The following is a 12,109-nucleotide window of genomic DNA, read 5'->3' as shown; positions in this document are numbered from 1 at the left end:
TAGGTACCTGGACCTTAAACAACCCTGCCTGGCATCTCTTAACACCCCAGCGCGTAACGCAAACCGCTACGTCAAAGGGGCCTGGTGAGATCTATTCTCTGTAAGGGATAATCCTGTGCTCAACTCATTCTTCCGGAACTTTTAATTTAAGGCGAGGAGGGACAATTTCCCCTTGGTCTTTCTCGCTGGGGCAGCTGCTGATCACTGTTGCCAACTTCGCTCTTTTGGAGCCAAATCTGGCTCTTTCGTGCACTCGTTTGGCTGTGAACTGTGGCACCCGCCCTCTGCCCCACTATGATGCCACCACTGGCTCCGGCCCAAAAATACCAACTTTTGCCATGAGTGTACATTTTGCACGTGATGTGATATTCGTATAGCTATAGGCTGCGTCACCCACCTTTTGTTTCCTCCCCATGTATTTTTATATATAGCGCTGTGGCTAAGATGAAGATGACAATTTTGTAATCCGGGAACCCTTTATTTTCGATTTTATATTAACATCATTGGATTATTGAGATGGGTGATGCCGCCAAATCTAGGCGGTGAAAACTAAGAAAGAATAAATTGAGTTTGAGTTGGTGTTTTAAGTCCACTTTATGCACAGTAAGGCTAATCGGGACTGGACCTACAGTTTAAAGTGGGATCCGAACCACTTGTGCCTCCAACGGGTATCGAACCCGGGACCCCTTGATTACAAGGCAATGACGCTACCACTGCGCCATGGGGGAGGCCCAGAAAGAATAAATTGCCATCACTTTAAAGCTAACGGTAATAGCAGCACCCCTACCCCTATGACAACTAAAATTAACCTAGTAGGCATTTTATGCAGCCTTCGTTAATCTAGCTCCTTGAAAGTCCTCTTTAGCTATATTAATGGTGAAATTTAGCTCTATTATGCACATCAGGTTTGGCAACACTGCCAGGATGGCCGTAGGAGGCAAGGAGAAATGCACTAGGCTTATGGGACCATTATTTTATTCGTTCTCTCTGGAATATCAAACATCCGATGACGTAGAAAAGTACATGGACGAAAAAAGGACACGTAGAACTATGTCATAGCAGTAGGAAAAGTCGAAACTCCCATTTGATGAGCCGTAACTTGAAGTTGAAGTTGATGTCCCATAAGGAATACATGGGATTCGGTAAATACTAATTCATCATATTTTTCAAAAATCGTTTAAGGCTTAATAATCAACTTAGGAAACCGCTTCCACTTGCCACATGGGGAGAAATTCATACTCTTCATTTCTGGCGGAGATCTTTTTAGTAGCATTGCTCATTCCGACGATATTGGAATAAATGCATGCCTGGTGCGTAATTGTCCCTCTTCGCCTTAAGAGACTGAACTTCTCTTACATACTCATCTAGGAATTCCTATTTGGTGTCTGTTCTTAACAGAATGCATACCGGTAGTACGTCTGACTGCTGCGCCGGAGATCAGGGATCGACTCCCGAGTGCCCCTACTTGCATACACCCTTTTGCGACCGTGTTGAAAATTGGCCGGTATTCGGTTGCTTGGGAGAAATTTTGTTTTCGTGATTTTCATCCCTGCTTTGAAGGTCACATGGAACGCTCATTCGAATTTGTATGTTGATTTTGTTTATTTCGCTTCTCTTTTCCGCCTCTGTTGGCTAATCGCGAAGAAGAGGATGATATGATGAAATTCATGAAGTGACACTCGGAAAGAAGACAAATACCTAGGCGGGGGGATTCGAACCCGGGACCCCTGTAACGGGTACCGGCGGTCAGTTGTTGCTCCTTAGCTGATATGATTGATTTGATTTCTTAGTTGATTTGGTGTTTTCAAGTCCACTTTATTCACAGTAAGGCTAATCGGGACTAGACCTACTGGCACACCAGCTACCATTCAAACATCGGTATTCCGGTGTTATTCTCTAAACTACATATCATACAATGCATTTATAAATTCTAATCCATAAATCTCATTCAAAAATAAATTTCATTTATATTTCAAATAATTTTTAGCTTTTGTATTATACTACCTCTATTTTATCAATCAATAATTCATATCTACTATGCTGCTTTCTGCTGAAGTGTATTAATTTCAGCAAACAGATATACAAGGCAGCAGGTAACTTTCATCCACACACACAATACTACACACATTCTACAATTCCAAATGGGACCTGACCGCGCATAATCACATCAAACTATCTTCAAAATATGGGGCCTGGAGACCGACCTTGGAACAGCCAGCCTCTGAGGTGAACCATCCAACTGAATTAATATAACTCAAATCAGTGGTCTTAAACAACGTGCTGATCTACTGTCGCTCTCTGGCTCCCTATGCACTGTTTGTAACAACAAAACTATAGATTTCGGATCCCGAAATTCGGTATATGTTAAACAATGCATACATACGCACAATACTTATATCGTATTTTAAACATATTCCAAGGAAGGTTCATGTAAAAATGAAAGGTATAGATGTATTAACATTGTACTGTACTGATACCAATGTAATTATACTGAATTATATTTATGTTATATATTATGTTATTAAATATTATTGTAATTGTCAAGTTTTTATTTCCAGATTTATGTAAAATGCAAATTTCAATTAAAGTAATGGAGCGTAACAATAACGGAGGAACCGTAAAACGAGCAACTGCCGTCCCAGTTTTTCACAGAGGCACTGGGACATGTGTTGTGTGGGTGGATGCACAAAATCACGGGCCAAACTATGTACTGTATAGCAAATATACGAGTTCTTGTTTTAAGTCCACTTTATGCACAGAAAGGCTAATTGGGACTTGACCTACAGTTTAAAGTGGAATCTGAACCACTTTGTGCCTCCACCAGGTATCGAACCCCAGACCCCTTGATTACAAGGCGACAACGTTACCACTATGCCACCAGGAAAGCAGCTACTGTAACGTAAAGTTTACAAGTATGTTATAATGTAAATAAATTGATAATATGTTACAGTAAAGAAACATATCATATACGATATGTTTCGTATGTATCCAGGGGAACATGTACTGTGTGATATTTTCCAGTGGTACGGAGACTTCTGGGACATCCTGTAACTATAACGCATTGCAATTATTTTGAGAGAGAAATTTCCAGGTGTACACCACACATAAATTGAAGACATTTTTGCAATTAATTAAAGCTACTGAAACTGCTACTCACAGAAAGCAACAACGATTGTGCATTAAATTTATCAAGACGTGAGAGCAAGAACCATGACGTCATGGTGATGAAAACAGGAAGGAAATGTAGGAATTCGCAAAAAATTGCATACAGATTATAACTAACCTATCTTTACAACTTTTCAAGGTATCGTTCCCTTCTTAATAAGATGCAAAGAGGTCTGTTTATCACTTCCTCTCTTGCACTCATCTTCATTCGTGCTATACTATCACTCCGATTTTTTATTAAAGCGAAATGTTAGTAATGCAAGGAGACGCAGCGACCTAATTTGCCCACATTGCGTGCGATCTGTCTTTAATTGCAGTATGTTTGTTTGTATACTGGAGAGGAGGCTGTCCTTAACAAGGTCTTCGCTTCGTTTGGGGCAGGAAGCGTAAATAAGTGCGCGCCTTTCACTAGCCACGCTCGGTTTCCTCAAATGATGCCTCACGTGTGTTAGCACCATGGTGAGCGAGGAGGTGTAATTTTAAGGGAGGTTTCATTTCGGGGTTCGACAAGAGAAAGTCTTGTTTGGGAAAGAGTGCGAATGATTGGCGTCTTGTGTTAAGAATGTCTCAGAAAGCGAGAGAGGCGTGGTGTGTGTGAAAAATAACAATAATTAAGTTTCAGTTCTATATGGTTGGATGTACATTCGGCACCTATTTCATTTTTTTTCTAATTAAATAGAAATGAAAGTAAAATCCTTAGAAATATATTTGGGCTTAGAAGAAATGGATTTGTAGGGTAATGAAGAAGTTTCATAAAACTGAACTGCATACTCTATATTCATCCCCTGATATTATTGGAATAATTAAATCCACGGACGTCCGCAGGATTTTTCCCAGGGAGGGGCAAGCAAGGTAATTCTTTTCCAGGGGGAGCAAAGGAGGCATATTTTCCCCCATAATAGTGATGCCCCCTCAAAAACCACTATTTCAGTCTGAAATTATCATGTTCCTTCAACATATTTATAATAATTAACGTAAATTACTGTGACTGAAATGAAATTATGTGTGAAATACATAATTTCCAAGTGGACATTCATTTTCCAGGTGGGCGCAACCCATAGCCTCCTTCTACGACGCCAGGGGTCCTGAATTCGAATCCTGGCCTGGGCATGGATGTTTGTGAGGGTCCATTCATCAATTTTCATCATATCACTCATTCCGATTTTCGCAAACTAGCCAAAAGTGGCACAAAAAGCAAAGTAAAATAAAAAATAAATCAATCAATCAATCAATTGTATCCCCTTTCAGACTTCCATGACTTTAAATCAAGAAGATGTCGGTGGGTAGGCCATGTAGCAAGCTTGGGAAAGGATGGAAATGTTTGCAGGATCCTTCTTGGAAAGCCTAATGGTAAGATACCTGCAGGAAGGAAATGAATGATTTAAAATTGTATTGGTACATTCGCACATATGGGCATTTTGCGCCCTTCAAAGTATTCGGAGGGGGAATTCCCATTATCTAAAATCTAAAAAGTTTAAAAGGTTGTGTAAAAAACCTTTGAGAATGATTAAAAGTGGAAGGCTGTAAAGGAACTTGCACAGGTCATGCATAACACGGTCTTTAGGAGACAGAATGAAAAATTACTCTTTGAATATACAGTAGAATCGAAGCATTTCAGGAATTAAATAATTTTATAAAATAAATTTAGATTTGTATACACCATATAATATTGTTACTACTGCACTACAGGATAAGGAAAGAACACAAAATTCGTTTTGTACGTTTGTACATTTGTTACCGAACGGGGTAAGTTACACCACGTAACGTTTTACCGTGTAGAACTGGGGATCGAACCAATGGGGTTGTAGCCCATCCTATAACACTCGCTGGCTGCGATGACCCTGAAGGGCCAGATTAGAGGTAGCTAAACTAATACGCAAGTAAATGACATTACAGATGTTATAGTCCCAAACCTTCTGACTGAGAATGGCAGGTTACAGGAAAAGGGATAACTTACCCCGTTCGGTACGAATAGACTCTCCCCTAGCAGTGTTACTCCTGGCAGCGATGACGATCAAAAGAAAAGATCCCCTGCTTCCTAGATTTCCTGTTTTCGTTCCTGTTGCCCCGACCTTCATTCACCTTCTACCTGGTGAGCCACGGCAACTTCCTGTATAAACACGTCTTTGTCAACAAAATCTAGAAGCAGGTTATGACTACGGAGCGGAAGTTGATGACCTAAAAAATATAGGTATATGACATATAGAATGTCCTAAAAAATGGGAAAAAAATACGTAAAAAAATGACCATTAGTTTCAGGTTAAAAATTTAAATGAAAAAGAAATTAAACAAAATGCAATCTTGCTTTTAAAAAAAAGACACCAAATGATACCACATCCACATTCAGTTAAAATATGCAACGAGGATTTCCAATGGAAACAACCGAATAATTTTAAAACAATTTAATGAAAAAGTCGTTAACACTGAATGAATTGGTGTAAATTGCATTAATTTCCCGCATCCTTGCTTGTAAATTGCAATCCTGCGAGACATATATAGGCCTATGTTCACAGTGGTGAAAAGACTCAAGAATATTACCAAAATGAAAGAAGTGACAAAATATGACGAAACAATACACCGAATATTGCGAAAAATGCCAAAAAAGTGCCGAAAATCGGGAAAATGACCTAAAACCTGCAAAAGATGCAAAAAAAAATTCACTTTAAAATTACATTTTTGGGGTTCTAGACGAAGTGTAATATTGTGTATATTTAATGGGTATCGTGTCAGAGATGTCAGATAAAAGATGACATTTCATCAACTTCTGCTCCAACTAATGTCCTTCAGGGGTATTTTCGGTGTCAAAAATTCTCAATAATCTCAAAATCTCAACAAAGTCCTCAGAAACAGTATAAAACGCTCGTTTTTCTCAAAAATCTAAAAACATTTGCAAAAGCACTGTCGTCATCTCGCAACATGGACGAGAAACATTTGGGGATGTTAAGCGTTTGCCTGAAGATATTAAAATCGACACATTCGATAAGAATATGCTGAGTACTTAAAAGAACATTAAATACAGGACAGATTGGAAGGTCCAAAGCTTGCAGCAAATGACAGCTAAGACGAAGATAGAATGACTATTAAGCAGTTGCTGCGATTAGGAGGGGACGAGGGGGGCAGTTGCCCCCACTTTTTACCACTTTTGCTCCCCCACTATGTATCAAGGGAAAGGAATCTGTTCTTGCAGTTTTGGGACCTTGCCCCTCCCCCCCCCAGTTTTGGAACTCAATCGCCGCCACTGCTATTAAGATGTACTTGATGAAAATTGTTATGGATGGTCAATAATGGATCGATCTTGCCTAGGATAGGGACAGATGGAAAACTACGAGGGCGTTCAAGTCAATCCGGGACTTTTTTTTTTTTTACATGTTTAAAAACAAATCCCAGGGTGGAGGTTGTGCATGCAGTAGGAACTGGCAACTGTGTCCTGTTACTGGTAGGCGGTGCTCCTTGAACACGCCAGTCCAGATACCAGTATTCAAGTTGGCGGACAACAGTGTGAACGTGTACACGGAACAGCGTGTGGTGATGAAGTTTTTAGTGAAGGAGGGCATAAGACATGCTGAAACTTACAGAAGACTGCGAGCACAGTACGGTGATGAAACACTCAGCCGCAGTAAGACATTTACATGGTGCAAGCGCTTCAAAACGGCCGTACGTCGACCACCTGAAAAATTTAGAACAATTGCGTCAGCAGGTAAAGTGATGGCAAGTGTTTTCTGGGACAAACATGGGATCATTTACGTGGATTTCTTACCCCGTGGTGTCACTATCAACAGTGAATATTACTGTCGTGTTCTGCATGTTGTACATAAGAATCTGAGGAAGGAACGACCTGGGTGTTCTGTTTCTGCAGGACAATGCATGACCTCATACCGCTCAACGCATTATGCAAACATTCCAGGAAATCGGCTGAGAATTATTGCCACACACCCCTTACAGTCCGGACTTAGCACCAAGTGATTTTCACCTGTTTGGAGCTCTAAAAGAATTCCTCGGAGGTCAACATTTCAGCAGTAATGACGAAGTGAAGCAGACATAGTTTATCAGTTAATATGCTTTAAAAAATGTTAAAAAACACATCGTTTCTATGGAGACCAATCTCAAGATAAATACAAAAATGATATGATTTATGAGATAGGATGTATTGGGTTGGTGCGAATGAAATGTCCGCTTTGACGTCTGGTCGGAAACTCAGCTCAACCACACAACACAGGGATTGACTGAGGTCACAGGTCTAACGTCATAAACTCTCTATACGTCCAGCAAACAGGCTGGAGCACCCAGACAGTCAGGAGGCAATGTGTTGCTGAACAGGGTCATCTGAAAGTGCAGCATGGAGAACACACAATTGCGAGTGATTTGTCTTTACGAATTCAAACTTGGACATTCTGCTCAGCAAGACGCCAAAGACACTAACAGTGCATTTGGGCCAGGAATGGTAAATGAACGCACCATTCGCCGCTGGTTTGTCAAATTTCGTTCCGGTGACACAGCATTGCAAAATGAACCCCGTGGCCATCGACCAACATCATGTTCGGATGAGCTCCTCAGGAACGCCGTGGAAGCGGACCCTCGGAAAAGTGTTCGTGCCATTGCAGACGAGTTAGGCATACACCATACCACTGTCGTTTGGCGGCTCCCTGCGATCAGTAAAGTGAAAAAGTTGGACTCATGGGTACCACATGATTTGACACCGGTCAACAAGACTCGCCGTCTGGAGGTGTGCAGTTCTCTGAGTGTAAGGAATAACCTGGATGGTTTCCTGCATCGGATTGTCACTTCAGATGAAAAATGGATCTGCTATGACAATCATAAACGATCAGGACAACGGTTGGATCGTGATCAACATCCAGGGAGGTTTCCGAAACCACCTCTCTACCCACGGAAGGTGTTGTTGCTGGTATGGTAGTCTATGGTGGGTGTGATCCATCATGTCTTTCTCAGGCGAGCTGAAACCATCAAAGCAAATTGTTACAGTGCTGAACTCCATGAAATGCACCAACTTCTCCCCAAGCATCCAGCAATGGTCCACAGACATGGTGTCCTCGTGTTGCACGACAATGCTCGCCCACATGTCGCGCAAAGGACGGTGCAGGCTCTCCATGAGTTGCAATATGAAACCCTTCCTCATCCAGCATATTCTCCCGACCTCTCTTCCATTGACTACCATCACTTCCGGCATCTCGATCACTTCCTGACATTGAAGACCTTCGCTGATGATCGGGCGGTGCAACATGCCGTTGAGGAGATCTTTGCGTCGCAGACTCCAGACTTCTTTCGCCATGGAATCCAATTGTTGGCTGAGCGATGACAAAAGTGTGTGGCTGCAGACGGCGACTATTTTAATTAACCAGGTATTGTAGTTTTGATTTTGTTGGCCTTTGGCAATGACGCACCTGGGCCGGACATTTCATTCGCACCAACCCAATACATAGACAAAATAATAAGAGTTTCTCGCGCATCAAATCTATTTAATGCGCCAGAAACGCATTATTGATGCACTCTTGTACAGCTATAATTTTTAAAGGTAACGCTAAAGTGCACCATATGATGTAAAATATGTCGAGCTGTGCTAAAATGCATCAATTGAGGCGCTTTTTAATGCATCTTTTTAGCAGACTTCACAGGGTTGGCATTTTGCCTAGGTTTTTTTTTGAAAATCCCAACCCGGGTGGTTTTTTCGTTTCTTTTTCCAGATAAATCCTGACTAAACCCGGGCAAAACTAGGTTTCATTGGATTTTCTCAAGTTATGTTTAAAAATATACTCCCTCTGTCCCATAATTATAGTCCGGTATGCCAAAATGGTAGTACAGGAATGACAGACGAAGAGGCAGATGGAAAGCACAATTTGTACTGATCCTTGAGTAGTAAAGTTGTATGACTCATTCCCTTGTCTCATGTTCTTCTTCTGTATACACCAATGTCACAGTTTGAATATCGGGCAACAAAGACAACAAAGAAAGGTGTACCGGACAATAATTATGGGACAGAGGGAGTATATATTAAAAAATGAAATACATTTTCCCCCTGGTAGTAATGGATCATAACATTCAATTTGTATTGGTTTTTCCCCTGTCCCAACTATCTCTGGAGCAGTCTGCACAACTATCTCTGGAGCAGTGGCGAAAACAAGTCTGCGCAAGTAGCGATGCGAGGTGGCTCCACCAATGAAGTCGTGAGAGGGAACTGAATTGCGTGAAGGGGTTAAGCGACTTGAGTTACACAGCAGCGTGTACTGCTTCACTCTGCCCACTCGATTTCCCCCCCTTCACTGATGCTATGCGTGGCCTTGCTCCAGAGGTAGTTGGGACAGGGTATATGACTGAATCAAAAACTGGTAACATATTCTGTTCTAAAATATTTTGTCCAACAGTGTTGATTCTACTCTTGCTGGATGGTGAAATAGTTAATACTGTTGATTTGCGATCAATTTTCAGGCTTGACCGGGTATCAAACCTGGAACCCCTTGATTACAAGGAAACAATGCTACCACTGCACCATCGGGGAGGCCCCATTTCGCACCTTATTGTAAGTGAGGACTAATTACATTTTATTTTAACAAGAGAAATTCCTACAATGCCGGAGGTCATGGGTTCGAATCCCAGTCTGGGCATGAGTATTCTTTGTATGTCCCTTCATGAATTTCATCATATCATCACTCATTCTCATCTTTTCGATTAGCCAAATTTGGCTGAAAGGAGTATTATAATAAATCCAATCAATCAAACAAGAGATATGTGTGTGTGGGGGGAGGGTTTGTGTGTGTATCTGTGTGTGTGTGTGTGTGTACTTGGATGCATCATGGTTTATGAAGATAACAAAATTTTGAATTTTGTTATGATGAACACATTAACAAACTACACAGTAACATAACGAATCAACTTGAATAGTGCCGGAAACATTCATTCCAGAAAAAAAACTAATATTTTTACAGTGAGACTGAATTTAATCAATCAGGTGTGTTACTTTCTTCCTTCTGCAACGATACTCAAATTTAAGCACGTTAAAGTATTGTTTTTTTAAGATGCAGCACATTTTTAGTAAATACTATTTGTGAATATTCCATTCTGAACTTCAGTTTATGAAACAAATTATTTTGTGAATGCAGTGTTGTGCCTAAGTTGGAATGAATTAGGCAACAGCTTTAAACACATTTTTTACCTCATTTATTTTATTTCCTTACAAGCTGCCATAAATATGCTGCCAATAATCAACAAATACTATGCTCCACAATGTTTTAAATTTGCTTCAATACAGTTTGTTCACAGTTCATCATCACAGTTGTGTTTTCCCATAATTTTTCTGGATTTTTCAAGCAAGCATAAATACCTCCTCCATGCATTAACCATGCCAAATTACAAGTTTGCCAGATATAATTGTCTGGCTGATTTCATCGTTATATATCCTTCAAAATATCTGGCTAATATGAAAATCGCAAATCCTATGGTCAAGACATTTGACACCCTCAATTGGTCCCAATGCTCCCTACAAATGGCTTAAATGATGCCCTAAAATTCTTAAAAGAGTTTCCTTCGGTAATCTCCAAAAATGTAGTTTATGTGTTTGTAAGTGTCATCAGAATTTGGAATCTACTTCAGCATATGAAAAATCAATTTTTCATCTTCAATCTTGAAATGCATCCAACATGCAAATGCAAAATAAAATCACTCCTGAGGTGTATCTAGTTGCGGTTAATTTCAGCTAAAAACCTCTAAATTTGCTGCAGTTATCCTGACTTACTCCCACCCTTTCTAAAACACACTACATTACAGAGTTCTTATTAAAAACTAAAAACTCAGTGATGCCATAACGTTGCTGACACCTGTGTTTCTTACTCTACAAAAATGTAACCTAGTCAAATATGACTTGTTAGACCGGTCTGTCATCTACTATCTTTAAACATGGTGACTATTTTTTCTCAAATGTGAGACCAATCCATCAAGATATCTTGCAATTGTATAAATTGCAACTCAAAAGCTTTGCATTTATGGTGGTGATCATAAATACAATGTTTGTGATTTTTACCACCAATCCTCTCCTAATCCATGAAATATTATTTTACAAGCTTTACTGCAAAATTGCGGACCAATGAAATATTATATTCTAGACAGTTTGGAAAGAAAGAAAAAACAATGTAGAGCATAGTAGGCTATTGAACCTGCAACATTGGGAAAATCAGTTTTTCATCCACCATCTTGAAACACATTTTCATTTTACCTAAATGATTCTAAATTTGCAGTTGTTATTATGGCCACTAAATAGATGGTTTATCCCTGTCTGCCCATCCACCCTAACTCATACATCATATTTTGATAATTCTATTGTCAAATTATAGTGCAAGTACATAATACTCTTGTAAGTTTCATACACAAAGCTCAAAACAATAGTCTATTCAAAGGTTTAAAAAGGTAAAAAATGAACAAAGTGTATGAAACATGTGTATGTAAGTATACATGTACACTGGATTTACTTGAGTACCCTACAACCTATAAAAAAAAGAACTGAAATTGTGGAAGATCATGAAGGTGCATGACTTACATGGCTATAGAACTCCTCACCAGACATAAATAGCATTATTTCGAATAGGTAAGCAACCCATTATGATGAGAAATGAGAAAATCATTTGAAGAGTGTTCCGATTTAATTATACCATATTTAACGACATTTTAATAAAATGAACTCAGTTCTCCCATGTAATCCTTAAACATGCAAGAAATTTATTGTTTCAATTGATCATCACAGTTGAAATTATCATGTGCCACTATGGTTTCCCCCCACATAAGGAAGTGACTGATAACGAAAGTGCTACCACAATTCATAATTGTAAGCTTTGTTCTGCTATGCTGTACCAATCAATGCAAAGGATTTATCTAAAAATGTCTGATACTTTTTCCTTTTTGTTTCTTGGATATATATTATATTTATTTCTGTTAAAAGTCA

This window comes from Lepisma saccharinum, chromosome 21, assembly GCF_977018435.1.
Source record: "Lepisma saccharinum chromosome 21, izLepSacc3.1, whole genome shotgun sequence".
In the NCBI taxonomy this organism is placed as follows: Eukaryota; Metazoa; Arthropoda; class Insecta; order Zygentoma; family Lepismatidae; genus Lepisma; species Lepisma saccharinum.
The sequence above is the reverse complement of the archived record's forward strand: the minus strand, read 5'-3'. Positions refer to the sequence as shown.